This window comes from Myotis brandtii, unplaced genomic scaffold (genome assembly GCF_000412655.1).
Source record: "Myotis brandtii unplaced genomic scaffold, ASM41265v1 scaffold30, whole genome shotgun sequence".
Taxonomy (NCBI): domain Eukaryota; kingdom Metazoa; phylum Chordata; class Mammalia; order Chiroptera; family Vespertilionidae; genus Myotis; species Myotis brandtii.
In genome coordinates, this window is record NW_005361458.1 from 4,851,463 (window position 1) to 4,878,650 (window position 27,188).

The window sequence follows — 27,188 nt, forward strand, 5'->3', positions numbered from 1 at the left end:
GACCCGGGATGCCGGATGCTCCGGGGGAAGCGCGGTTAGGGAGACGCCTTGTGTCTTGGGGAGTTGCGTGTGTGGAGGCGGTGGTGATGGTGTACATTTTGGCTGGCGTTCTTAGCAGAGGCACAAAGGCCAGTATATTTCCTGCAGATCCCTTGGAAAATGAAGCTGGGGCCGCAGAGAAGAGGAGGGGCCCTGCGAGGGCGGGAGGTGGCCGCCGCTGGTCGGGGGCCGGGGCCAGGCGAGTTGGGAACGTGAGACATCTCGGGCCATCTCCGCGGGCGGGGCTGCTGAAGTTGCGCTGCTTGGAAGGAACCCGGGCGGGGGCGCTGTGTGCCTTGGGTGGGGAGGGTTGGGGTGGCGACTAGGGTTTCAGGGGTATCAGCAGATAAGATGACCATGGCTTTGCCAGGCCTGAAGGAAACCCCTCCGTGTTGTTTTGATGTTGAGAGGGGAAGAATGTGAAGAGTGGCCTATCTATCCTCCAGCTTTGATGGACAGCTGTGGTGTAAACATCCTTTTGTGCTTGGGTGGACATTACTCATTTAGGATACATTTTACAGAATAAATAACACCTGATCTGAAAAACGAACCAGGGGATGGTTTGGTGCAGGTGTTTATAATGAACTTTTTTTTTCTTTTAAGGTTGAATCATCTACATTTGTAATATATGCATTTAGTGCCTGGTAGAATTTAAGTAAACAGTTGTATTTAAAAACCCTGAAGTTCCTTGGCTTGAACTTCTAATGCAATGCAGAGAGCTCTGGATGGATGCACCTGTGCCTCGCCTGAGGGAGGGGTGGGGAGGGCGTAATCTTGCCTGGGATGCCTAGATATGCTGCTCCTTAATGGAGTACTGTATAGATTGGGCTCTATTCCTGCTCAGACTTCACATTAGGTTCAAACAAAACAAGCAGAGGGTCTGTAGATTTAAGGGCCATAGGCCAAATTGACCTGCTGCAGTGGTTTTTGTCTCTAAGGTTTAGGAGCTAGGGATGGTTTGTACATTTTTAAGTGGTTGAAAGACAAAATCAAAAGACTGTTTCTCATGTGAAAATTATATGAAAATCAAATGTGTGTCCATATTTAAGTTTGGTTGGAGCACAGCCACACTTAATCCTGTTGTCAGTGTCTCATTCTTGCTGTGCATGGCTGCTTTCACAGATAATGGCAGAGTTGAGTTGCATAGCTGAGACAGAGGTGTATACCCTTCAAAGTCTGAAATATTTACTATGTTGCTCTGTAAGGAAAAAATATTGCTTAAATACACCCTTTTGTGATAGGTGCATTGTTTATTTTTATTGCCTTTCAGGCCCTGTTTCTGGTGCCCCTTGAACTGGCAGACTTCCCCCCTCCATAATTCAACTAATTATAAATCAGTGTGTTGGTCCAAGTTTCATTCTCAACTTTTTGGTATCTTTCTCTGTTGGAATCTAGGATAAACTGGAGTTTCTGATGAGCAGAAATTGTGTGTTTACATATTTTAACTTTAATATAGATGGCTATATTTCAAGGCTTTCTGCAATGGGTTCTAGTAACTTCTAGCTGTTCTGTTACCTGAGTAGGTTTGAGGACTATAGTTTTATTTATTTAGGTAAAGAGAACAAGGGGTTAGAGCATGTCATGGGTTCTTTTCAGAGGGCAAGGCAAAGCTAGTGTGAACTCTTCCCTACTCCTCTTTTCTACCTCACTTGCTAAAACTAACAAAAAACTGATAAAATTTATCTCCAACATATTAATAATAGGTCAATCATATGGGTACCATACCTCTTAGTTGTGTTCCTTTTCTTTCCTTGGCTTTTTCAGTATTTCTTCTCCTCTCTTTTTGTTTCTGGTTTTTCTTCTCTCCTTAATACATATCTTCCTTTTATTTCCTAGGTCTGACTGTTGTGGCTTGGGAGAAGAGATGTGTCAGTCAATTTTTATTGTGCCCCAAATTCCTATCATGTAGAAATTGCTCTGTTTGGCCCTTAAAGATGTCTTTTCATTTTAGATACTTTTTAACTGCACATATACTGTGAGGGAGTAGAGGCCTTTTCCAGAGTTTATTATAGCTCAGCACGGTGGGTGTGCTCAGGCCACATTCATGGGAATCCTTGAAGTGTAATTTTGTCTTGATGCAGGACTTTAGTCTTTAGTTGCTGGCGGGGAGGCTGTGCTTTACAAATAAAGAAGTGAGCCCATTGTCTAGAGTTAAGATTAAGGGATTTAGAAGCTGGCATGTGAAAATGAATGTACCTGGAAGATAACTGTCTGAGTTAAAGGCAGATTATGCTCTCCAGATTACATCCCAAGTCTGACATCATAGACTTGACTCCTTTAGGTTGACTTGCAGGTTGGCTCCATTTTGTATATTTATAATATGCACAAAGAACTCTGTGACTTTCATAAAATATCTTGAGCCCATAACAGAGTTCTTAAAGTTGATGTGTTGGACTGGAAATGTCCCCGTATATGCTGGAGCAAACAACACATATGCCAGTGACAGGTCCTGTACTTTAAAGAAGCAGAGAGCTTCCCATAGATTCAGAACTGCTTGATGGTGCCTGTGAATGACTGTATCTTATATCATGACTAGAGGCCCAGTGCATGAAAATTCCTGTACTCGGGGGTGAGAGGGGTGGGGGGCGTTCCTCAGCCCAGCCCGTGCCCTCTCGCAGTCCAGGAGCCCTTGGGGGATGTCCAATTGACGGTTTAGGCCGGTCCCCCATGGGGCCTAAGCCGCAGTCTGGCCTCCCTTTTCGGGAGGCGACTGGTGAGCAGATCGGGGGACAGCGCTGGTGGCAAGCGGCTGGCCCTGCCCCCCATCACCCCTCTACCGCCAGTCGCCACCACCCACTGATCGCTGCCCACCGATCGCCATCCCCTCCCTCTGCCCACTGGCAGGTGCCTTGGCTGGCCTGGCACCGCCCGCTCGCCAGCCTCCGCCTCCCACCGAACGGTCATTCCGCTGTTCGGTCAATTTGCATAGTAGGCTTTTATTATATAGGATTTTATTTCCCAATCAGTTATATCTGCTTGAAAAACACATTTTGCCTAAAGTAGGCATTAGTTTGATATAGTTACATTGTCACATACATTATTAACCCCATACTTACCAGAAGAAAGGCATTATTTTGTCTCTTGTAAACTAGTGTCATTCATAGGAGAGCATCCATATAAATACAGATGGGAAATTATATTTAGTATGGTAAAGTTGGTATACTGTGATTAAATAATTATAGTGAAGTTCCACATGGGCAAGTAAGAATGAGATGAAAAACTACTTCTAGATAAAGGAAACTGATGTTAAGTAATCCATTGCCTTCCTGTGAAATATTTCCCATGAAGGTCCGAGGTAGTTACTCATTTAGTAGGCAGTAATAGATGGAATCGGAGGCATATTGTCTTGGGCTAGACACTAGGGAGAACACGAAATCAATATACTGCTATAGTTTATGATCTTAATTGGAAAAATACACACACAGAGAAAAGAATAAAAGGTTCTATGTTTAATAAAAGTTACAGGGATTCAAATAAATTAGACATAGGATTGCTTGCTGACTACTTGTAGATGACCACCTTCTCCCTTGTCGTCACATGGGCTCCCATCTGTGAATGCCTGTGTCCTAATCTCTTAAGAGGACACCAGTCATACTGGGTTAGGGACCACCCCAGTGACCTCATTTAACCTTTCTTCTTTAAAGACCCTGTCTCCAAATACGGTCATATTCTGAGGTACTGGTTAGGATTTCAACATACAAATTTGGGGACATAGGTCTCCCAGAAAAGAGTTCTTAAAGAGACTGCAAGGCTCTCATAGACTAGGCTGTATACTGGTGAGAGCGTGAAGAATGGACTGGTTCAGGGTAAGGAAGGGGGGTCCTGTGGGGGCTGTTGTGGTAGTATAACTAAGTATTATTGTGTAATTTGATGTTTGTGAATAAAGGAAACTGCTATTTGAGGACAAGGTATTTTAGCTTTGGCCTGAGGCCACTTGTTTTCTTTATCCTGGTGTTTACTGGGAAATTGGCATTCGTTTTTGTACATGGAGCCTTCATTTTCTTTTTAAATGTGTCATAAAATATTTTCATAATAGTTTTGGAGTCTGATTAAGCAGCATTTTTTTATTCTTTAAATTACCTTCATCTAAAAACTATGTATATATCCTGTGCATATTTTGTGGGCAAATATTTGGCATAATCTTTTTCCCCCCAGAAATCTTCGCATTTCAGAAAGATAAAAGATTTTAAAAGTAATAATATGTTTGCTGTATCACAAAATAATGAAAATGTTTTTAAGTGTTGAAATTATAATTATTTATAATGTTAAAGCAATTCTTTAGACTAGAGAACTGTTAAAGCAATTCCTCCAAATTTGGCCAGCTGAGTTTAAAAAAAAAAAGGTAAAAGGAGACTTAAAGTTCTTGCTTTTTTTTTTTTTTTTTTTTTCTGCCTGTGGTGGTGAAATTTGTTTGGTCTAGGGAATACATATTTTTATCTTCCTTTTAGCTTGATTTATATCTGTGAAAACAGCATTCATTGTTATTTCCTTGTAAACAACTCCACCTCCAGATCTAAGGTGATATAAATAAATGCATGAGGGGAATGTGAAAAAGGAAACACTTGTAAGAAAGGAAAAAACAGAAATATTAGCAACACACACACTGAAGAGAGTGAGAGAGATAGATCTTGAGGAAAAACCTATTTAGATTGTGTTGATGTCTTAATGTTGAGCATTTGAGTATGTTTTGAGATAGTTTACTGTTTAGTGCTTATATCTTAAAATTAGAGTAAAATATGTAAGATAATTATTTCTTCTGGTAACTTTTTTATGATAAAAAATAAAAAAGCATATTTTTAAAATATGTATGTGGAAGACATAGACTAGCTAAAAGAAGGAAAAAGAATTTACCTGTAATTCTATCACCTAGGTGCAACCTCCTTCCCCCCAAAGAAAACACATGTTTGTGAACTGAGGATGCTAAATTATCTTGATATAACAAACGGGTAAGTAGAGATGTTGATCAACAGATTTCACTGATTGCTCATTTTCTCAGTGAGGAAATGGGATCTGAGATTATTAAACATCCATATCTTCTTTAATAGCATCTATTTGAACCAATGTCTCTTGACTCTGAGGAGGTTAACTACCATGTGGCACACAGGACACCAGTGGAGAATGCATGTTTAAATCTTGATTTCTGCTTACAGTTATTTGTTACCTGGACCTATAGTTAATCCTAGAATAGCTTTATCTTATGGAATTGGGTGGGCCCCTGGCATGCCTTGTATCAGGGAACTGGATGTAGAAATGGTCATGGAAATCTGTGCTCTCTGGACATCAGTGGCCTAACAAAACCACGAGGATAGAATCATGAAGTTAAAAAATTATCATTCTGTGCTCTCTGGACATCAGTGACCTAACAAAAACCACGAGGATAGAATCATGAAGTTAAAAAATTATTCCACAACTTAAAAGATACTATCTGATCTATCCCAGGTATGCCCAGCTTTTCTTAAGTATTGCTAGGCTCCCTTAGCAGGTCCTGTTTGTCTAAGGTATTACTGGATAAAGTTCACACAGCTTTATGTTAATGTTCCCCTCGCTATGTCCCACTTCTCCCAGCCTCCCCTGAGTATTTAATTTTAATTAGTCAAAGTGTGAAATCTGCCTCTGGGAGACATTTATTTCCCACTGTAGGACCTGGGGAGGCCTCAACTCTAGGATTCAGTGGAGTTGGAGTTCTGCCTTTCCTCCCACCCCACCCACTTCCTTCCACATTCACGGTTCTGCTGGGAGTAGTTAGTTATTCTCTTCCCACTTAGAAAAGTACAGCACAGAATGCCTCTTTATTCTGATAGAATCTGCTGACTATATATGTTGGGTCAGGCTGAGTCACAAAGTACTTTTAGATCTGTTCTGAGGTAGGAAAACAAAAGAAGAAACACCCGCTGGGCCTGGATTATTGGTCCCTAGCCAGCTCCATTAAGTTCAGTGGACATTGGTTGGGTGCTGAACCAGGACATTCAGGATCCACCCTTTCTCAAGTCAGAGGAAAGATTGTTTAATTGCGGCATACTTTACAATTGACATGGTGAACTGCACAAATTGAAAGTGTATACTTTGTTGAATTTTGAGAAACCAGCCCCCCAGTCAAGACAGTGGACATAAGCTTTTGCTCCTGCCCCTCTGTAATCCTTCCCAGCCTCCCCTTCTGCCTATCTCCCATCACCAAGTAAACACTGCCTTGCTTTCTGTCCCTATAGATTAGTTCACATTCTCTAGACTAGAGCTTTAATAAATGGGATCTTACAGTATATTCTTTTTGTTTGACTTCTTTTACTCTGTGTTTTGGGATTTATCCAGGTTGCCTGTATTAATAATTCATTATTATTTATTGCTGAGTACTAGATCATTGTATATAGCTATACCATTCAGGAATATTTAAATAGTTTAGGATTCTTTTATGCTTTGTACATTGTCTTGTAGAGTATTTGTTCTTGGTTTCAACTGTGTGTGTCACACTTTTGTGTTTGACAGTATTCATAAACATAAAATTTAAGTGCCCTTATTTAATGTTACTTGAAGTTTGAAACTATGTAAGTCATACTTTTAAAAAACCTACCAGTAAGTTTAAAATGAAGAGATTTAAAGTTTTCTAATTTTTAAAGATAGCAAGTGATTACTTTTTTTTAAAGGTCACATGAGTACCACAGCTTTTGCATCCTATCTTGTGAAGAGTATAAGCAGAGCATGGTCTGTTTCCTAAGGGAGCCAAAGCTTTGTTTTCCAGACTGCTTGCCTAATGCTTCTGACTTGCTAATTTTTTGCACTTCTTTATTTTTGATTGCTTTATCTATCACTGCTTGTGACAAATTTATGTGACAACCATATAGTGAATTGGTTAACAAAGGAGTAATTTGGTGCCTAAATTATCCAAATAATTTTCATGTAGTATATGTTACAACTAAGACCATCAAACATAATAAGAGTTGAAGTGGGGATAATCATCATTGTGTGCATACACAATATTCTGGCAGAAATTATTCAGACTTTTTGCCACTTTAAGCATTTATATGTCTGTCTGTACTTTCTGATCAGTTAATTGAAATTAAGTGGCAAAACCCCAAAACAACACCATTTTAGGCAGACGTGCTCTCTGGATTACCAAAAAAGTAAAAATTGGCTTATAATCTGATTAACATTTAGTCCTTTGAGTAGCATCGTAAAATACAGTTAATGGATGTTGTTAAATAGTGGATGAGTTAATTAAGAAGCAAATAGTCATGTTTTTTGAAAGAGAATAAAACCTTTTAAAATGTTTTCAGAGAGAAAATACCAGTTGTCAAGATGGCTCTAGTGAGTCCTATGGAATTACATATGGTAACTAAATAGTTGTAACCTATTATATTTATTTATCTGTGAATCAGTAATTAGGGAATTGAATTGGGCCATGCTAATTTATCTTGTATGGCTAGGATTCTAGGGCTCATGTTCAGATAGGTTCATATTAATTTGTGGTTTTTTTAATATATTTTTTTTGTATCTGAACTACTTGGAATCTTGCCAGTATGCTGTAAACTGTGTAAACTCTCATTCCTTTTGCTGACTAGTTTTTCTTTGCCTTTGCACCAACGGTGGTCCAGGCTTTATTATATTGTTTCCTGTTTGTGAATGTGTGCACTTTGTTCCAATCTTTCAGGTGAATTCATTCTTGACATAAATACAAATGGAATATCAGGCAAAAACAGACAAAAAGGAATTTTAATTTCAATAAATTCCTCATGTTATTGCAGCAAAATAGCTATACATCAGTTCCTCTTCTCCTCTCCTCCCCTTCTATCATCTCCTCAGTTACAAGAATAATCAACCACAGAAATACAAAATCGCCAGTCAAATATGTAATGCATGGCATAACATTAAGAGACAGATATTGTAATTGCAGACATAATAATCCATCAAGTTCTTCCTAAAAATAACAACTTAAAAGTTTTCCTGGACTCTGGATTCATCAGTTTGCATATGGTTGGACCTGGCCTGTAATTCCTCATGTATATTTCACATTTAACTTATTTTTACTGTTGACTATTACAGATGTCCCCATTCCCCCCTCCTTTGCCTCAGTGTATTCTCAGCAATGTAGACTACCACTGACTAACAAGATTATCAGCTGATTCAGACAGTGACACCTCTTCGCTGACAGAGGAATACAAGGTTTTCTCTAGTAATTCTTTAGTACAGATCATGAAAAACACTGATTTTATTACTGTGGACATTTTTTCTTGAGTATATGCGTATTATCCAAAGTTGAATGTTCTGATTGAGTATGGACGGGGATAAGAGAGGATTATGACCAGTTTCATATTTTTATAGTATTCCCCTCCATATACAGAGAGAGACTTTAATCTTGAAACTTGCTGGTATGTTTTTTATTCTACTAGGATTTTTCACTTACCTTACAGATAATTGTGTGAAGTCTGTTTAAGATACTTTATCTTCTCCTATATTTAACTTGACCTTATTAAGGTTATTTTCCGTAAGTAATTTGTTTTCATGTTGGTATAGGAAGCAAAGTGATGTCAAGTAAGCCTTATTTAGTATCAGCTAAATAAACACGATTGCTGGCCTAGTATATGGAGTGCTTGTGAGTGTGGTATTTGGTGTGATCAAGCATGAAGGGTCTTTATTTCTTATTGATTCTACCACGGAAATAATTCTAAAATATAATATATATTTTTAATGTTCATGTTGGCCAATGTTCCATCCTCCCTCCATTCTCCCCTCTTGTTCATCTCTATGACTTCTTATCGATAAATCAAATCTGCTTTAACTTCAGCAACACCTAGAACAGCGGTTCTCAACCTGTGGGTCGCGACCTCTTTGGCGGTCGAACGACCCTTTCACAGGGTTCACCTAAGACCATCCTGCATATCAGATATTTACATTACGATTCATAACAGTAGCAACATTACAGTTATGAAGTAGCCACGAAAATAATTTTATGGTTGGGTCACAACATGAGGAACTGTATTTAAAGGGCCAGAAGGTTGAGAACCACTGACCTAGAGGCTAGTGATTTCCTTCTTTTCTATGTCTGAATCCTTTCCACCTTACATTCACAGATGTAATTGATTCACTCTTTCAACAAATATTTATCAAGTGCCTACTCTGGGCCAGCCAATATTACTGGTTCTGGGGCTATAACCTTGTGAGGAAAAAAAAAAAAAAGAACCATCAACAACAAAAATTACTGCCCTCGTGGCACTTTAATTCTGGTGATTCCTATTTTACAAAGGTATTTCAAGATCAATATGTCGGAAAGGAATGTATTTCCACTTCTTCCTCTAAAAACAGATGACATTTCTATTTCCGTGGTTTTTGTTTAACCTAAGGATGCCCCAATGTTTCTAGTTTCCCAGATTAAAAACTTAGAGAGTCAATCTCTGTTGCTGTCTCTCACTCATTCCACCTGCCCCCAACATACTTCTAGGGGTTATTGAATCTTTTTATTCCCTCTAATGAGTGTATCTCCTTTCTTTTTCCTTGCCACTGCCTTATGCTAGGCTTACCTTATTTTTGATAGGGCTGTTTTAACAGCCTAACATATGGTTGTACTATCATTAGTTCTTTTGTCTCTTTGGTGAATTATTTGTCCTTTGGCCAGACTTGTTTTTCCAGAAAATAAATTTTAGTAATCTCTCCTCCACTCCTCATTGTATCTACTCACTATGCCTGTCTGCAGGGCAGAGTCCCAAGGAGATATGGAAACATGGCTTTTCTAGCTCCTGTCTAGTTTGGTGGCCTAGTACTATAGAACCACTGTCATTACATTAAAACCACAGTCATGTGTTCGTTATGGTTTCATTGCCTTAGCAGACGGCCTTCCCTTAGCAAGCGATGCTTTTACTACTCGTGGTTCTAATTGTTCATCCTTCAGGATGATTCACATGTCACATTTCCTCCAAATTCTTTCTGACTCATGGTGCCAGCATTGGATTCCTCTGTCCTCGCACAGAATTCAGTGCATCATTTGCAGTGTAATTACTGTTTTCCACTAAATCGAGAGCTCAGAAGTTATGCTTCAGATATAGACACATACAGATTTGGAGCAGGTGGAGTTTATAGAATGTGGGGTGGACCTCTTACATAAAAAGTAACAAAATTATGAATTCAAAATCAAATTAAAAGTGCATGTTCATTTAAATGAGAGTGGAAGGATCCTGTGCCCGATGCCTAGGGAGAAATGTAAGTGTTTAGTTAAAACTTGCGGAAATAATACAGTGGGGTTTTTGAATATGTTATAGAAATACGATATTTATGTAATTTTTTTGGCTGTTGATTTCCTTTTTAAAAAATGTGTTTTTCATTGATTATTAGAGAGGAAGGGAGAAGGATAGAGAGATAGAAACACTGATGAGAGAGGAACATCATCAATCAGCTTCTCCTGAACACCCCCCACTGGTGATCAAGCCTGGAACCAGGGCATGTGCCCTGACTGGGAGTGGAACCAGAGACCTCTTGGTTCCTGGGTCTAAGCTCAACCACTGAGCCACAGGGGCAGGGCGGCTATTGCTTTTCTTAAAGCTAGGAAACAATAGTTAGCCATTCTGTTGCTAATACTGTTGTTAATAATAATGCCCAGTGCCTCAATAGCATTTCTCATTTTCTGAGCAAGATCAGATTTCACTTGGGTGGGAAATGATTCAGTCCTTCCTGAGCATTTGTAACCTCAGTTGACACCCTGCTCCAGCTCCTGTTACCCTGGTGAATGCTAAGGAATTTTCTGAGCGCTTTCTAAGTTATCTTGCTGCCACTCCATCTTTCTATCTCTTCTCTCTTTTAGCTTCCTCACCTCATTTTTTCTTTCTCCTTTCCTCCCCTATATGTTTATCTGGGTCTTGCTATACAGCAAACTTATTCCCTCCCCATCTGTCTTTTCTAGTAGATAACACTTTTAAATAAGTGTCAGTTCTTTGGCAAACTGAATTTTGGAGTTTGCAATTACTGACTTCATTTCTACCTCTTTGAACTATTGTAAGGGGGCGATTTTGAAGTTCCTCATTAGAACAAAAAGTATGTGTAGTTTCCAGCAATGGGAAAGGAGATGTCTAAAGCCACATGCTTTGTTTACTGCATAGGGAAAACATGGTGCAATTTACAAGTCAGTCCCAGTCCAGAAATGATGGAATTTTATGTGTTTTAAGGGGTTACTTATTTAATAAACATGGTTAATCTGATAGCAAATTGGAAACGGCAAAACAGAGAGATTAGTGTCCAGAGATTAATAGAAGTCAAAATGATGATAGCAATAGCTTTTGTGGGGAGATATGCTCTCCTCCCTGGAAGCACTTAGTTCTTTACTTGATTCTGAATTACTTTATAATTGACTATGTACTATAATAAACCTTTATTTTTTTGTCATAAATCCTTTAAAAATTGAAAACTATATAATGTACTTCACTCCTTAGATGAGTGTTAAATTGATAATATTGAATGTATGAATTTAATATTTTTAGAACTATCAAAGTCATACATGCATTATAAAAATTTTAGACATCACCTCAAAGAGACGATAAGAGATTTGCAAGTCTCACCCCAGAGGTGGCTCGGTGGGTATCTCTCAGGCTCTGCCTCTCTCATTCTGTTTGTCTCTGTCACAGGCAGACTCATTCTCCATATGCGATTCTGCCTGTTGACATCACATCTAGGGGGTCTAACAGGTAGGATCCTGGATGCAGACAGTGGGTCACATGTCTCTCATGAGGTCTTTATCTCCAGGCATATAGAGACCCCTGTACCCACTTTAGCAGCTGCTCAGCTTCCCTCGTCCATGTGGACCAGGATTGGTGGATCCCATCCCTTCTCCATGGACATTAGTGGGTTTTTTAAAAATTTCCGAAGGCTATTTCATCAGTGCTCTGATGGGGAGTCTCAAAAATACATCTCTGAACAATTGTGCAAGAGTTTCTGTGGGGAACCTCCTAGGGGGAGCCAGTGCGGGTGTGCCCCGTGGGACTTTGTCAGGTCCTGCTCACTGTTCTCCCAGAGGAGGGGCCTTCCCCTTCTCCCCAGGGGATCTGCTGGGGTCTCTGCTGCCTCACATTGTCCCCAGGGCGGGTCCCCACCAGACCAGAAGCTGCCAGTCTGAAGGTGACAGTGCTCTCCCCTCAGTGTTGACCGTGGGTGTGTCCCCATCAGGGAGGGGGGCATCTCTGACATGTACTGGCGGCTACCCTGCCTCTGGTTGGAAGTGCCTGTATTTGCCCTGTGTCCCTTTAGAAGCACCGACTTTCCAGCGTTTTCTGCACCACAGGGATGTGACACCTCTCTCCTGCCCTGGGTTGGGAGGAAGGCTTTCCAACTGCCCCTGTTGCATTTTCCACAGGCTGCTCCTCCTCAGGGCAGGGACCAGGAGGGCAGATTATGGAGAGCATTCTTCAGCCAGAGGTGGAGGGTCCTCAGCCATGTCTGGAGGTGCTGCACAGGCCAGCCACGGCTCCAGAACTGCAGCTGGAGGGGCTGCTGGAGGTGGCAGGACCACTGAGGTGACACCCCTCCACGTCTGCTCCTGGATCAGGCTCCTGGGAATGGACAGCAAGTGTTAAAGCAGGAGTCCGTTCTGCCTCCTGGGCTCTGAGGAGGAGAAAAATTTTGAGAAGAGAAAAGATCACCCAGGTGCCTGCATTTCCATGTGCCTCCTAAACACAGTACAGCCACAGCCCAGGACCCACTACAGGATGTCCTCCCCACCTGCAGTACAGCAGATGGGTGGTCTGAGGCTGGTCTTTGCTCCTGGCCAGTCTCAGGGGTGCTCCCTGTGTGTCTGGCACCAACCCTTTCCCATAAGCGCCCATGAACCTCCACCCCCCATCCCACCCCCACCTTCTCACCATTGGGCTCTGCCGCCTTGGGCTCTAGGTTATCTTGCCTGGTTTGATTAACATGGGCACAGGTCTCCAGGTTGGAGTCGGAAGTCGTGAGCTGCCTGGGGAAACTGGATGGCTTCATGGAAGGAGTCCTCCAGCCATCCATGGGCACTGGTTCCCAAGAGGACCCCCACCCCCACCCCCACTGCCGGTGGCCACACTCACTTCGGGCCTGCTCTGGCCCTTGGTTGTGTGGCTCACTTGCCCCTCACTGGTGGAGACAGGTTGGGGGTCTTTATTGACCAGCTTCTGCTCCCTCGTGTCCTGGGTTGAGCTCTGCAATGACAGTGATCAGCAGTGGGTCAGGAGGCCTCAAGCCCAGCCCGGCCCTACTCAACGCTGCTTCTGCCCACTGGACCCTCTGCTCCTAGATCAAGCCCAGCCCTGTGTCTGTACAGACCTCCTCCCAGGGCAAATGAGATTCACCTCCAGGGCTTAGGATAAACAACCGGCAAAGGGCACTGCCCACACTTCCTATCCACCCAGCCAGCCTTGACCTGGGGTGTGGACATGACTGGTCCACCAGGCATCTGACCTGCCCTCAACCTTTCCTGCTCTGGGCAGACCCTCCCCACATGAATCTCCCTTCTACGCCCCCTTCCCCAACCTTCCCCCCTCCATGCACACACAGGGAGGGGACATAGGGTTGCTCAGGTGGGATCGGAGTGGTAGCCTGGCCTGAACAAAACCTCCCTGGGCCTCCCTGTGTTACCTCTGGGTCCCACCTTGAAAAGGGCCACAGGCGTCTGGGCTGAGTTCAGAACCCTGCTGGTCATTGCTGCCTCTTTTGAGGCCTAGGCCTCAGGACACTGGCAGACAACATGAAAACATGGTGTCCTCTCCAGTGTCTCCGGGTAGGGGATGTTATAGAATGTGGCTGGAACAAAACCTCCCTGGGCCTCCCTGGGTTACCTCTGGGTCCCACCTTGAAAAGGGCCACAGGCGTCTGGGCTGAGTTCAGAACCCTGCTGGTCATTGCTGCTTCTTTTGAGGCCTAGGCCTCAGGACACTGGCAGACAACATGAAAACATGGTGTCCTCTCCAGTGTCTCCGGGTAGGGGATGTTATAGAATGTGGCTGCCTGGTTACCAGGTTCCAAATTCTATTGGGGGGCCATCGTCAGGAAGTGAGGTCACTGCTATTGTCTGAGGAGATGCTTGGGGTAGAGGACCCAGGCAGTGACCTCATTTTTTTTAAAATCAATGTTATTGGGGTTTCATTGGTTTGCAAAGCCATACTGGTTTCAAGTGTACACCTCAAACATCATCTGCACACTGCATTGTGCGCCTATGGTCCCAAGCAAAGTTACTTTCCTTTTCCATTTTCCCTCCCTTTGCCCAACTCTACCTACCCCCACCCTCCTTTCCCTTTGGTTATCACCACACTGTTGTCTATGTCTGTGTGTTTTGTATATGTTTTTGGCTAATCTCTTCACTTCCTTTCACCCATTTCCCCCACCATCCTCTGCTCTGACAGTTGTCAGTCTGTTCCATGCATCTATGCCTCTGTGTCTATTTTGTTCATCAGTTTATTTTGTTAATTAGATTCCACATATAAGTGAGATCATATGATATTTGTCTTTCTCTGATTTGCTTATTTCACTTAGCGTAATAATCTCCAGGTCTATACATGCTGTTACAAAATATAAGATTTCCTTTCTTGTGACTGAGTAGTAGTCCATTTATTAAATGTACCACAGCTTTTCCATCCACTTATCTACTGATGGGCATTTAGGCTGTTTCCAGATCTTGGCTGTTGTAAATAACATTGTAGTGAACACAGGGGTGCATATATTTTTTCAAATCAGTGTTTCGGGATTCTTAGGATACTAGTGATCCAGTGCATGTATTCGTGCACATTGAAAGGAAATTAATTAGAAGATGGTCGGCCACGCCCTGGAGCCAACCTCCTGCAGTGAGTGGGGTCCCTCCAGCAGGTAGTGTCCCTCGGCCTGGCCTACGAGAATGGGGCTGAAACCGGCTCTCCGACATCCCTTGAGGGGTCCTGGAGTGTGAGAGGGCACTCTGCAAAGTTGCTGTCCTACAGGGTATGGAACACAAACACAGTGTGCAGTAAACCAGATTCGGGGCTGACAGTGCCCCAGCAACAACATAACCCATGGCCAAAGGTGGAATCACGTGGCCCCGTGAGGAATCGGGCTCCCTCCTCTCTGGTTTTGGGGTGTGTCAAACCAAGAACGGCTGCTGCCAAGTCACTGCAGCTCAGCAGCTCATGCGTTGAGCATCTGCCCCCTGGTGATCAGTGCGCATCATAGCAACTGGTTAGATGGTTGGACACTTAGCATACAGTGGGGCCTTGACTTACGAGTGTCCTGACTAACGAGTTTTTTGAGATACCAGCTGTCTCTCTGCCGATTTTTTGCATTGAGTTGATAGAGTAATTTGAGTTAACGAGCTCCTTAACGAGCTCGGTCTTAGAATGAATTAAACTTGTAAGTCAAGGCCCCACTGTATTAGCCTTTTATATATATAGATATTCCTAGAAGTGGGATTGCTGGGTCAAAACGCAGTCTCATTTTTAATTTTTTAGAAGCTCCCTACTGTTCTCCACAGTGACTGCATCACTCTTCATTCCCACCAGCAGTGCACTAGGGTGTCCTTTTCTCCACATTCTCGCTAGCTAGCACTTAATTATTGATTTATTGGTGATAACTATTCTGGCAGGTGTGCGATGGTATCTAATTTGCATCTCTCTGCAAATTAGTGAAATTGGGCATCTTTTCATATGTCTGTGGCCATCTGTATGTCCTCTTTGGAGAAGTATCTATTCAAATCCTTTGCCCATTTTTTAATTGGATTGTTTGTCTTCCTGGTGTTGAGTTGTGTAAGTTCTTGATATATTTTGGAACTTAACCTCTTATCAGATGTATCATTAGCAAATATGTTCCCCCATTCAGTGGATTCCCTTTTTATTTTGTTGGTTTCTTTTGCTATGCTAAAGCTTTTTAGTTTGATATAGTCCCATTTGTTAATTTTTTATTTTGTTTCCCTTGCCCGAGGAGATATAGCAGCAAAAATATTGCTAAGGGAGATGTCTGAGATTTTACTGCCTATATATTTTTTAGAATGATTATGGTTTCAAGACTTACATTTAAGTCTTTTATCCATTTTGAGTTCATTCTGTGTATGGTGTAAATTGGTGGTCTAGTTTCTTTTCTTTACTTTTTTTTTTTTTGCCTGTACCTGTCCAATTCTTACAACACCTTTATTGAAGAGACTTTCTTTACTCCATTTTATGCTTTTGCCTCCTTTGTCAAATATTGATTGACCATAAAGGTGTGAGTTTTTTTCTAGGTTCTCTGTTCTGTTTTATTGATCTACATGCTATTCTTATGCCAGTACCAGGCTGTTTTGAATAATGGCTTTGTGGTATAGTTTGATATTCGATATTGTGATGCCTCCAACTTTGTTCTTTCTTAAGCTTGCTGAGGCTATTTGGGGTTGTTAGTATATGTGGTTTTTTTGTTTTACATAAGTTTTTGGAATATTTTTTTTCTAGATCTGTGAAATATGTGATTGGTATTTTAATAGGAATTGAATTGAATCTATAGATTGCTTTGGGTAGTATGGATATTTTAATGATATTAATTCTTTCAATCCATGAACACAGTATATGCTTTTACTGTGTCTTCCTCAATTTCTTTCTTCAATATCCTATAATATTTTGAGTACAAACCTTTTACCTTCTTGATTAAATTTATTCCTAGGTACCTTATTTTTTATTGCAATAGTAATTGGGATTGTTTTCTTAATTTCTCTTTCTGATAGTTCATTATTGGTTTATGGAAATTCCACTAATTTCTGAATATTAATTTTGTATCCTGCTAAATTTAGGTAGTGACCGAATTTCTTTTTTTTTAAGTATATTTTTATTGATTTCAGAGAGGAGGGGAGAGGGGGAGAGAGATAGAAACATAAATGATGAGAGAGAATCATTGATTGGCTGGCTCCTGCACTGGAGATAGAGCCTGAAACCGGGGCATGTGCCCTGACTGAGAATGAAACCATGACCTCCTGGTTCATAGGTCAATGCTCAACCAGTGACCCACACTGGTCAGCCGTGACCTCATTTCTTAATATTGTTTCACTCAGGTGGGTGTAGTATAGAGAAGTGAAGTTAAATTTTAGTGGACAGTTGAATTTCATTGGTGGAAAGAGGAGTTTCAAGGACAGGTACTAAATGTTAGAGATGTTCTGAATAAAGAAAATGGAGAAAGGGAATTTTTAAATTAAAAAAAATTAAATCCTCATTCGAGGATAGGTTTTTATTGATTTTAGAGAGAGAAAGAAAGGGAGAAGGAGAGCGAGGGAGAGAAACATAAATCAGATGTCTCCCATACACACCCCAACAGGGTATTGAACCCGAAACCTGGGTATGTGCCCTGACCAAGAATCAAACCTGTGACCTTTTGTTGCACAGGACGATGCTCAACCCACTGACTTACACTGGCCAGAGCAGAAAGGGAATTTTTAAAAGTATCATTTGAGGTTATAATTTGGATCTCTTTATATCACCCCACTTGGACTGCTATACTGTACTGTCAATCTCCAAATCTTCATGTCTTGAAGCAACATTACTTTTCATTCACATGACATATTAATTGTGGGCCACCTCTGACTCAGCTCTGTATCCTCTTCATTGCTGAGCCCAGGCTGAAGGGCCCGTCCTGAATGCTCTATGACAGGCAGAGGGAAGACTAAGATGGTAGAAGCACTACTTGAGGGCTCTTACAGCTTCTGCTGGCAAGTGGCATTTGTCACTTCTCACCTTGCTGTGCTAAAGTGACAGGGCCCAGCCTAGGGTCAGTAGGTATGGAGATGTAATGCTCCCAAAGCCATGCATTTGCAGATAATAATCTATCATGCCCTAGTAAATCCTTTAGGAAACAGGTTCTTTGAAGGAGATATGCTTGCAGGAATTTTATTGGCGGAGCTCTTAGACTAGCACCTGTGAGGGAGTAAGGGAAACAGTTTGGAGCAGAGGGAAAAGGTGAACTATGAGGATTGACCCAAACACAGTGTATGACCTGCTCTGTGAGGCTGACCCCATTAAGTGGAATTTGCTCCAGTAGGGTTTGGTGCTGGCCAAAATCTGATGGTGTGCTCTTTTAAGAGCATTTTATAAAGCAGTCTGGGAACTGTGAAAGCATAGCTGCCTGGGACTAATCTGAAGGTAAATACCTTTTTGCTCTTCTGCTTTTTTTTTTTTTATTCTCACATAAGGATATTTTTTTCCATTGATTTCTAGAGAGAGCGGAAGGGGGGAGGAGAGAGACTAAGAGAGAGGGAGGGAGAGAAAAAAAGAAATAGAGAGAGAAACATCGATGTGAGAGAGATACATCGATTGGTTGCCTTCTGCACACCGCATGCTTGGTCTTGACTGGGAATTGAACCCTTGACCCTTCGTCCCATTGGCTGATGCTCTAACCACTTAGCAAACCAGCCAGGGCTTGCTTTTCTTTAATATTCTTATTAGAGCCTAGAGCTATGATTTGGTGGAAGGGACTTGCCTTGATGTCAGTCAGACTTAGGTTGGCTTTACATGTTTGCTCTGTTAAAAAACTTCATGAATGTAAGGGTAAACACTTTATCTCTCTGAGCCTCAATATTCTTACTTGAAATTGGGTGTATCTAATACAAAGTTGTTGTTAGGTTTCAGGGAAATGCATGTGTGCAAACCACATGCTCTGTTTAAGGAGATATGAAAGCTTTTTCAAACAATAAAATTAATGGTGGCTGCTTGCCTAAAAATCTCACTTACAGAACTATTTTATACTCTGGAGAAGTCATTATTACAGTAGATGCAATAGCAATCAGTTCTTAAATGCAGTGTTATTAGCTGTTACTGAATAGCAGTTTCTAAAAGTGTCAAATAAATGACTGCTTTCATTTGAGTGTTCCAACCAAGCCTACATTTTAGACATCCAAGGGTGAATATATATTTGAAAACTGTTACCTCTTGAAGGGAGTATTTGGTGATAAATTTGTAACAGGAATAAAATTGTTGTTGGTTCTTATTTTTTGTTTTTAATCAGCAAAATGGCATGGAAATTTAAACAGTTTGTTACTTAGGGAATCTACTCAGGATACACACCCAATGTGATTGAGTAAGGCTTTTAAGCCTGTAATTTCTTCTCTGCCTGCAAATTTTCTTGGAGCTGAATTAGATTATTTTTGGCTGAAACTTTCAGGTACTTGTTGATGTTTTATTACATAGACTTTCAGTACCTCCACATAATAATGGCTGTAGAAATATGGTTGCTTAATAAAATGCTCAAATTATGTGACCTTGAGAAAGTCATCTCTTTGACCTTGTATTTCCACATCTGTGAAATGTCGTGTTAGCAAGTTATGCTTTAGAATGAGTAAAAGCTCACAAAATTTTCTTATGTCTTCAGATAAGTGAAATTATTAAGCATTAACAATTTATTAAGCATTAATACTTTATTAAGCATTAATAATTTCAGATAAATTTGAAATGACTTCTTCTGGATGAATTTAAGAGTTCTAAATTGCTCCATGAAAAGTATTGCAGAGTGCGGTCAGAGAGAGAGAGATATCATTCATGAGCCCTGCTTAGTACACGCGTGATGCTTGCTTCTCAGAGTAAAGAGCTAACACTAAACCTCCTGGGGTTGCAGACCACTGGTCCCCACAGGCATTGTACAGGAAAGGGAAACAGCCACGGTAGATGTCACTCCAATATGCTGTTTTCTTCCCAGAGGATTTCCTGTTAGAAATTTGAGCCTGTCTTTTTCGAAGTAAGGTTTGAAACTTGATCTTTATTCCTGTCCAAATTCAGCAAAGGGAAATTATGAAAGGCACAAACTGAATTTAGGAGGCACTGATTGATGGGGAAGGATAAAAATATCTAATTATGTGTAGTTCTTACAGCTCGGTGATACTAAGTAGGCGATATGACAGACGGCACTCTTCATAATTTTTGTAGAAAAGATTCCAGAATGGGAGAAACAGTTTGGAGCAATAATAGGGAAATGGGGGTGGGGGTGGGTGGGTAGTAGAGTTACTTTAAAAGTTATGGGGAAAAGCCCTAGGAACTGATCTTTGGTGAAGGGCATGAACGTGATGTAGTTGGGTGGGGAAATAAGTTGAAGGTTATAATATTTTGTTCTACCTTCCCACCTCCCAATTCCATAGGTTTGTCTGTCTTAGGGAAGTGGTTCCTGTTCACTGTACTTTAGGAGAGTGATTTTCATCCGGTGTGATGCAAGAATTTTGAAAACATTCAATACCGACTATTTAGTCATGGCACTGACCTCTTTTCCCTTAGATTGTCAAATAAAAAAAAAAAATGACAGCAGCCAACACAACAATAGCCGTTTGGTGTGAATGAATCAAAATTATACCTATTTTTTTGTCAGATCAGCAAAAAATTTAAAATATTTTATTTTAGTCCTGTAGAATTTTAGTAATTTATGTGTACCATGAGATTAAAAAAAAAAAAAAGGTTGAAAATCGCTGTTTTAGGACTTGACCCTGAGGAATCATTCAGTCACCGCTGACAAATCCACATATTGTTCTGCCCCACTATCAACATGAAGGCCTCACAAACTCAGTGGAAGTGATCTTTGGTGAAGGGCATGAACGTAAGGTAGTTGGGTGGGGAAATAAGTTGGGAGGGGGGCTGAGGAACCACAGAGGTCTTCTTACCGTTACCTCCTTCAGCAACCAACAAGTCCTAGCACAGGGCAGCTGCCAGCCTGTGGGTCTCAGGGGGACACGGTGAGTGTCCCTGCTTTTTCTAAGCACCGTGGGCAGAGCCTCCCTGGGCCCACTGGAGAACTGCCCCCTTCCAGGCAGTAAAAGGGCAGGAGGCAGGGACCCACAGTAATTTCTCTGGAGGATTTGTTGGCGGCGGAGGAACGGCTCCTGGGAATTCTGGGGCACGGAGTTAATCCCTGTGCCCAGTTTTTGTTTCCCCAAGAATAGAAGGTGGCTGGAGTGAGTGCTTTATGAGCCCCTAGCGGCCTGCCTTTGTTTGCCTGCAAGGACAGCCCTTGAAGGAATCCTCTGCATGATTCTGCCTAAGAAGCATGAAGGCCTGTTGCGTCTTGGTGTTTAGCACTGAAAAATGTGGTAACAACAGGGGCAAACGGCCCAAGAAACCTAAATTCCCCTGAGTTTAACTCGGGAAACAACAGGGGCAAACAGCCCAAGAAACCTAAATTCCCCTGAGTTTAACTCGGGAGTGAGAGAGCACAGGAGTTTAAATCTTCGGTCTCAGGGGCATCTAAATCTTTCTCTGAGTCATCATGTGTAGTGTGAATTAGCGATTGAGGGCCCCTGTCCTGATACAGCTGTATCAAGAGCCTAAATCTTTGGTCTCAGGGGCATCTAAATCTTTTCTCTGAGTCATCATGTTTAGTGTGAATTAGCAATTGAGGGCCCCTGTCCTGATACAGCTGTATCAAGAGCGAACATTATAGATAGAAAATATGTAAAAGGGTGTCCAGAGAGAAAATATTGGAATCTATAGTTATCTAACATGTATCTGTGTATTCATTTTGCTTGTTTTTTTAAAAAAGTTCTTGATGAGGGTGGAGGAGGAAGGAAATAAGTAGAAATAGATCATAGAATAGATTTGTGTACTATATTAAAAAAAAGAATGTTCAGTCTTTCAAATAGGCAGCTGATTAATAATAGCAGCAGAGATTTTAATTGCAGAGTACATACTAGTACAACTAATTTGTCATCTAACCATACCTCTCAGTGAGCTTTAGCTTGCCAGTGAGCTACATGTTTTGGGGAACTAATTCTAAAATTGACTTCATAGTTGGGTGTGAGCAATAAATATGGGAGCTTAACTCAAAAGCGTCCCAAAATATAATTAGTTATCCTGGAAGTGACTGTGAATCTGGTAAAATGTCTTTATAAAGCTAGTTTGTGCTTTAAGGAATCTGCAATTAAGGTAAGAACATGTATACTTTTAGAAAAGACAATGAACCTTTCACCTCAGGCCAACAATCTCAAAAATGAAAGGAAGTAACTTTCAAAACCAAAATAATTTAATGAACATGTTTGTTAGTATACATACATTTGTTGTGTAAGTATGGCTATAATAAAATATTTTAACTTCTGTGTTATATATATTTTTCTTTGCAACAGGTTTGGTTTTTGTTGTCCCTAGTAGGAAATTCCTAGGAAGGGAATGAGCTAATATTATTTTTACCAAAATTTGGTTAGAGTACGTGGATTATTGGTCAAAGTAATGATTTTGATTTATATATGTCAGCATACTGTGGATTAATATGCTGCTTTCTCATATTAGAGCAGTGATTTTCAACTGATGTGTCACAAGGGGCACACTGGTGTGCCACAAGAATTTTTAAAACATGCAGTGCCTGACTCTTTTAGTCAGGGACACTGAAGTCTTTTCTCTTAAATTGTGGGGAAGGTCAAGGGGGGCAAAAAAAGGAGACATATGTAATACTCAAATTAAAAAAAATGACAACAGCTAACACAGCAATAGCTGTCCGGTGTCAGTGAATCAAAAGTATACTCTTTTTTTTTGTCATATTGGCAAAAAATACATTTTTGGGTGTGCTGCAGAATTTTAGTAATTAGTTTATATGTGCCATGAGATGAAAAGAGGTTGAAAAATCTCTGTAATAGAGTATTTTCCTAATTTTTATTATGAAAAATGTCAAATGTAGATTTTAATATGTACATATTTATCTGTAGCATATATTTTATACATTTTACAAATATAGATAAATGATATCAAAATATAGTTATTATGCAAATCTGTTTCATTTTTAAACAGTTTTTTAAAAAGATGGAGTCTTTTTCAAAATATATATTTTTATTGATTTCAGAGAGGAATGGAGAGGGAGAGAGAGAGAGAGAAACATCAGTGATGAGAGAATCATTGATCTGCTGCCTCCTGCATGCTTCCCACCGGGGACTGAGCCTGTGATTCAGGCATGTGCCCTTAACCGGAATCGAACCAGGGACCCTTCAGTCCATAGGCCAGTGCTCTATCCACTGAGCCAAACCAGCCAGGGCTCAGTTTCATTTTTGACATCTGGATTAATGGATTTATTCTTTAATAAGTGAGTCCGACCCATTAGTATTTATTATGAATACAGAAATCTAGATTTATTTCAGCCGCCTTGCTTTTGTGTTTACTGTTACTTTTTTTTCTGTTCCCCACCTCTTGTAGATTGTTTTAGCCTTTATTTCATCTCCCCCCCCCCTGGTTTATAAATTCCATATCTGTTTTTCAGTGTTTTTTAAATTTTTGACATACATACGTGGCTCCTATTTCTAGTGGAGATTGCAGTGAAACTATTACTTCTCGCCTCTCAAGTCTGGAATATTTTTGCTAAAAATACCATTATTTAAAATGTTGTTCTCAGTTACTGTGGTTTCATTTTTAGAATGAAACCTTATCAATTGGATCTAGCCTTGCTATTTCGATAGTGGGTGAATGCTTTGTTTAGCTGAAACCTGATGGCTTTTCTCAGGCACTGATCAAAACGGAATACTTCATACCATTTTACTCATCTGCCATAATAGCGGCTACCCCATGCCTTGTTTTTCTGATGAAATTAAGGATGCTTCATTATCTCAGTGGTCCTCTCATAGTTATCTTTGCTTGTAGCTCCCTCAGGTCTTTATTGGAAGTAGAGTGTTCACGTGGAGGAAGGGTACTTCTTAAGCGGGAGTGCTGGGGGGGATTGCTTTGTTTGGGATGTGATGGTATGGTGCTGTACCAAAGCAGGTTGTTTGAAAGGAAGGAAGAGCCTCACACTAATTACCTGTTGCCAAATGGAGTTCATTGTAAGAATGCCAGTGACTGCATCTTAGGGACCAATCAGTCTGTTTCCATCCCGTTGACTGTGTTGGGTCTCCCAAGCTGTGTTCTTCTGTCTCGTATCAACTGACTTGTTTTGTTCTCTCATAACTCAGGCTGGCATGTGCCTCTTCCTCCTTTACTCATCCTCCTTCCATCTTTTCAACTCTGGCTCCACTAGTTTATTCTCTGAATGTTTCTCTTCTTAAGTTCCCAGGAGAGACTCTAGCCCAGTGGTCAGCAAACTCATTAGTCAACAGAGCCAAATATCAACAGTACAACGATTGAAATTTCTTTTGAGAGCCAAATTTTTTAAACTTAAACTATATAGGTAGGTACATTGTTATTAACTTAATTAGGGTACTCCTAAGGCTTAGGAAGAGCCACACTCAAGGGGCCAAAGAGCCGCAGTTTGCTGACCACGGCTCTAGCCCATTCTACCTTTCAGATCAGCACTTAAGATTGTCTTCCTTTGGGTAAGGAGCCCAACCCTTGTTCCATTGGCTCTGGTTGGAGGAGAGGGGCATAGCATAGTGTGTAATAGTGTATTTCTTGGAGCAGGGGCTGTGGGAAAGTTGAAATCTACAGGGTAGGGGCAAAAGCAGGTTTATAGTTGTTCATGGGAAATAATACAATAACTAATAATACAAGAATAAACTTTGTGCGTTGCATATTCACAGCTGTAAACCTACTTTTGCCCTTACCTGTTCAATTTGGGTTGCCATAGTAAATACCATAGCCAGGGGTCCTCAAACTACGGCCCACGGGCCACATGCAAATACAAATATTGTATTTGTTCCCGTTTTGTTTTTTTACTTCAAAATAAGATATGTGCAGTGTACATAGGAATTTGTTCATAGTTTTTTTTTAAACTATAGTCCGGCCCTCCAACGGTCTGAGGGACAGTGAACTGGCCCCCTGTTTTAAAAGTTTGAGGACCCCTGCGTGTGGCTTAAATAACAGACATTTATTTCCTCATGGTTCTGTAGGTTGGAAAGTCTGCCATAAGATCTGGCAGGGTTTGGTTTCTGGGAGAACTGTCTGGCTTGTGGATGGTCACTGTCCTCAATTGGCCTGTCTTTGGTGTTTGCATGTGGAGAGACAGGGGAGGAAGAAGAGAGGGAGGGAGAGAGTGATATCTCTTTCTTTCCTTATAAGGTCTTAGAAGTCTTATCTCCAAATACAATCACATGGAAGGTTACAGCTTCAACATGTGAGTTTTGGGGGCATACAATTCAATTCATAGCAACATTATAAGGTACAATAATTCAGCCTTTGAAACTCTTGATAAGGACAGATTTTATTTCTAAAACAGTCATGCCACTGACCTGCTAGTCTTTATATATTGGTATTACCATCCAATCAGCACCTCAAAGCTGGAATTCATGCTGGACTCATCCTCATTACATCCACATCGCCAGGTCCTGTTACTTGTAGCTCTTAATTAATTCTTAAATTTGTCTCCCATGTTTATTTAATTTTCACTTTCATCTCCATTTTTAAAAATTATCCCTTCCCTGACATTATTTTTTGTCAGTTTCTCTTGCTTCTTACAAGTCTTCCACACCATTATCAGAGTGGCCTTTCTGAAACAAAATAACTCACTGTACCAAAATAAACTTCAGAATTAAATATTTAAGCTGGTTAAGAATGGTATGCAGGGCCCTCAATCATTTAGTCTGTACCCACCTCTCCAGCCTCATCACCTCTGCCTCTGTCCTTCCTTTTCCTTCAGCCCCAGACCCGGTGTATGAAACTCCTTGCAGTTCTCAGAAGGTACTGTGCACCCTGGCGCTTTCATTATTCCTTCTGTCCCAAGTCCTACCTGTTCTTCAGGACCCTGTGCAGGGGTCTCAGAAGCTGTTTCTTTCTGGGTTTGGTGTCCTTGTTTTCTTGTGTCTGTTTACTAGTTTTTTCCTTTAGTCACTTGGCCTGTGAGTTCCCAGACTGTGTCCTCAATTCTCTAATTCTTCCACCCAACAACATGTCATTCATGTAGGTAGCCCATGTGTTGGTGAATAGGAATAACAGAATTTGAGTTCTTTTTTAACCCTGTGACCCCTCCATCCCCTTCCGCATTTTCACTTTGGGCAGGTCTGATTTATCTTTCCATTTTATAAAGGAGGGCAAGGCTGTTAAACAGTATTTAAAGTGTGTTGTAAAGGCAAGGTTCCTTGATACTTGCTTGTCTTTGATGTGCATGTGTGTGGGGATCAGGGGGTGGTGTAAAATGAGTTAATAAGTTCTGTTATTGAAGGAATTCAAAAAATTCATAAATGTTAACTTGAAAATAAAAATATTGTTCATGAATGTTTATTCAATCAAGCCTATAAGAACGAGGGAGACCGAAGGACTTGTATGCATGCATATAAGCATAACCAAGACACTGGGGTGTAGGGGAGGCCGGGGGAAGGTCAAGGGGGGCAAAAAAAAGGAGACATATGTTATACTCTTTGTAATACTTTAAGCAATAAAACAAAATTTTTTAAAAAAAGAACGAGGGAGAAGTTCAGAACAGATGCTAAATGGCTGAGTGTTTTCTGTTGGATGTCTGCGTGATGCTGGTGGGTCGTGGGTCATTTCTATGCTTTTGGAGCAATAGTTCATCAGTCACATTATACTAGAATATGAATTTTGACTGAAAGTGTTAAGTTTTGTTGTCATGGCCAATTGACTTTATGACAAACTGCCTGCAAATGACTACAGCCTTGCCTTTGCCTGCTAACTTCAGGTGGTGCCCGTGCAGCTATGAATGGGACAAATGCTGAATTTAAATGCAGTAACAGATGCTGAGCAACTTTGACAAGCCGCAAACCGTTGCAGCAAGCTTTGAATGTTGTATTCCTTTTACAGTCAGAATTGTTTAAGAAAACTAGAAAATTGTGTGCATTTGGGACAGTTTCTCTTAGTAGAGTTATTTTTAGCCTAAAACATATTTTCACTTGTTAGTTGCCATATAATCTGCATTGGGCAGAATGGTTTGTTTTATGTCTCAAGCACTGATTGTCTACTACATAAAAGCTGTGCGTACACATTACCAGTACAACTTTTTGAAAAGTAAAATGATTAGTCAGTTATTAAGTTTCTGTTTATCAGTAAAACCAAATATTCTATTGGATTTTTATCCTCTGCTGAAACTGGTGTAACCGGCCCATCGTTGGAGAATCCTATGGTCTCACAGCTAAAGTCTTCAGAGATTTCTAAAGGACTTGGCAGCTCTGTCATTATGTTGAAGTTTTGCAGGAATCATAAAGGCCTTAAAAATGATTTTGAAAATTTGAGGTTTATTCTAAGGTAATATATAGATAAGTAGGGTTTCTGGGTAAAATAATGGATGTTCAGTTAAATTTGCATTTTATTTATTTAAATTTGAGTTGTTTGTTTTTGTACACCTTTGTTTTTTTTTATTGTCTAAGGTTTTACATATGTCTTCTTTTTCCCCAATTG

General features: G+C 40.7%; 1 protein-coding gene across 1 annotated transcript in view; it reads left to right on the forward strand.

Annotated features, from left to right (window-relative positions):
* The window catches only part of MPDZ (multiple PDZ domain protein), a gene marked incomplete at its 3' end in the record, with an annotated part of 147,969 nt that overhangs the window by 548 nt on the left and 120,233 nt on the right, over window positions 1-27,188 (forward strand). The window lies entirely within an intron of this gene.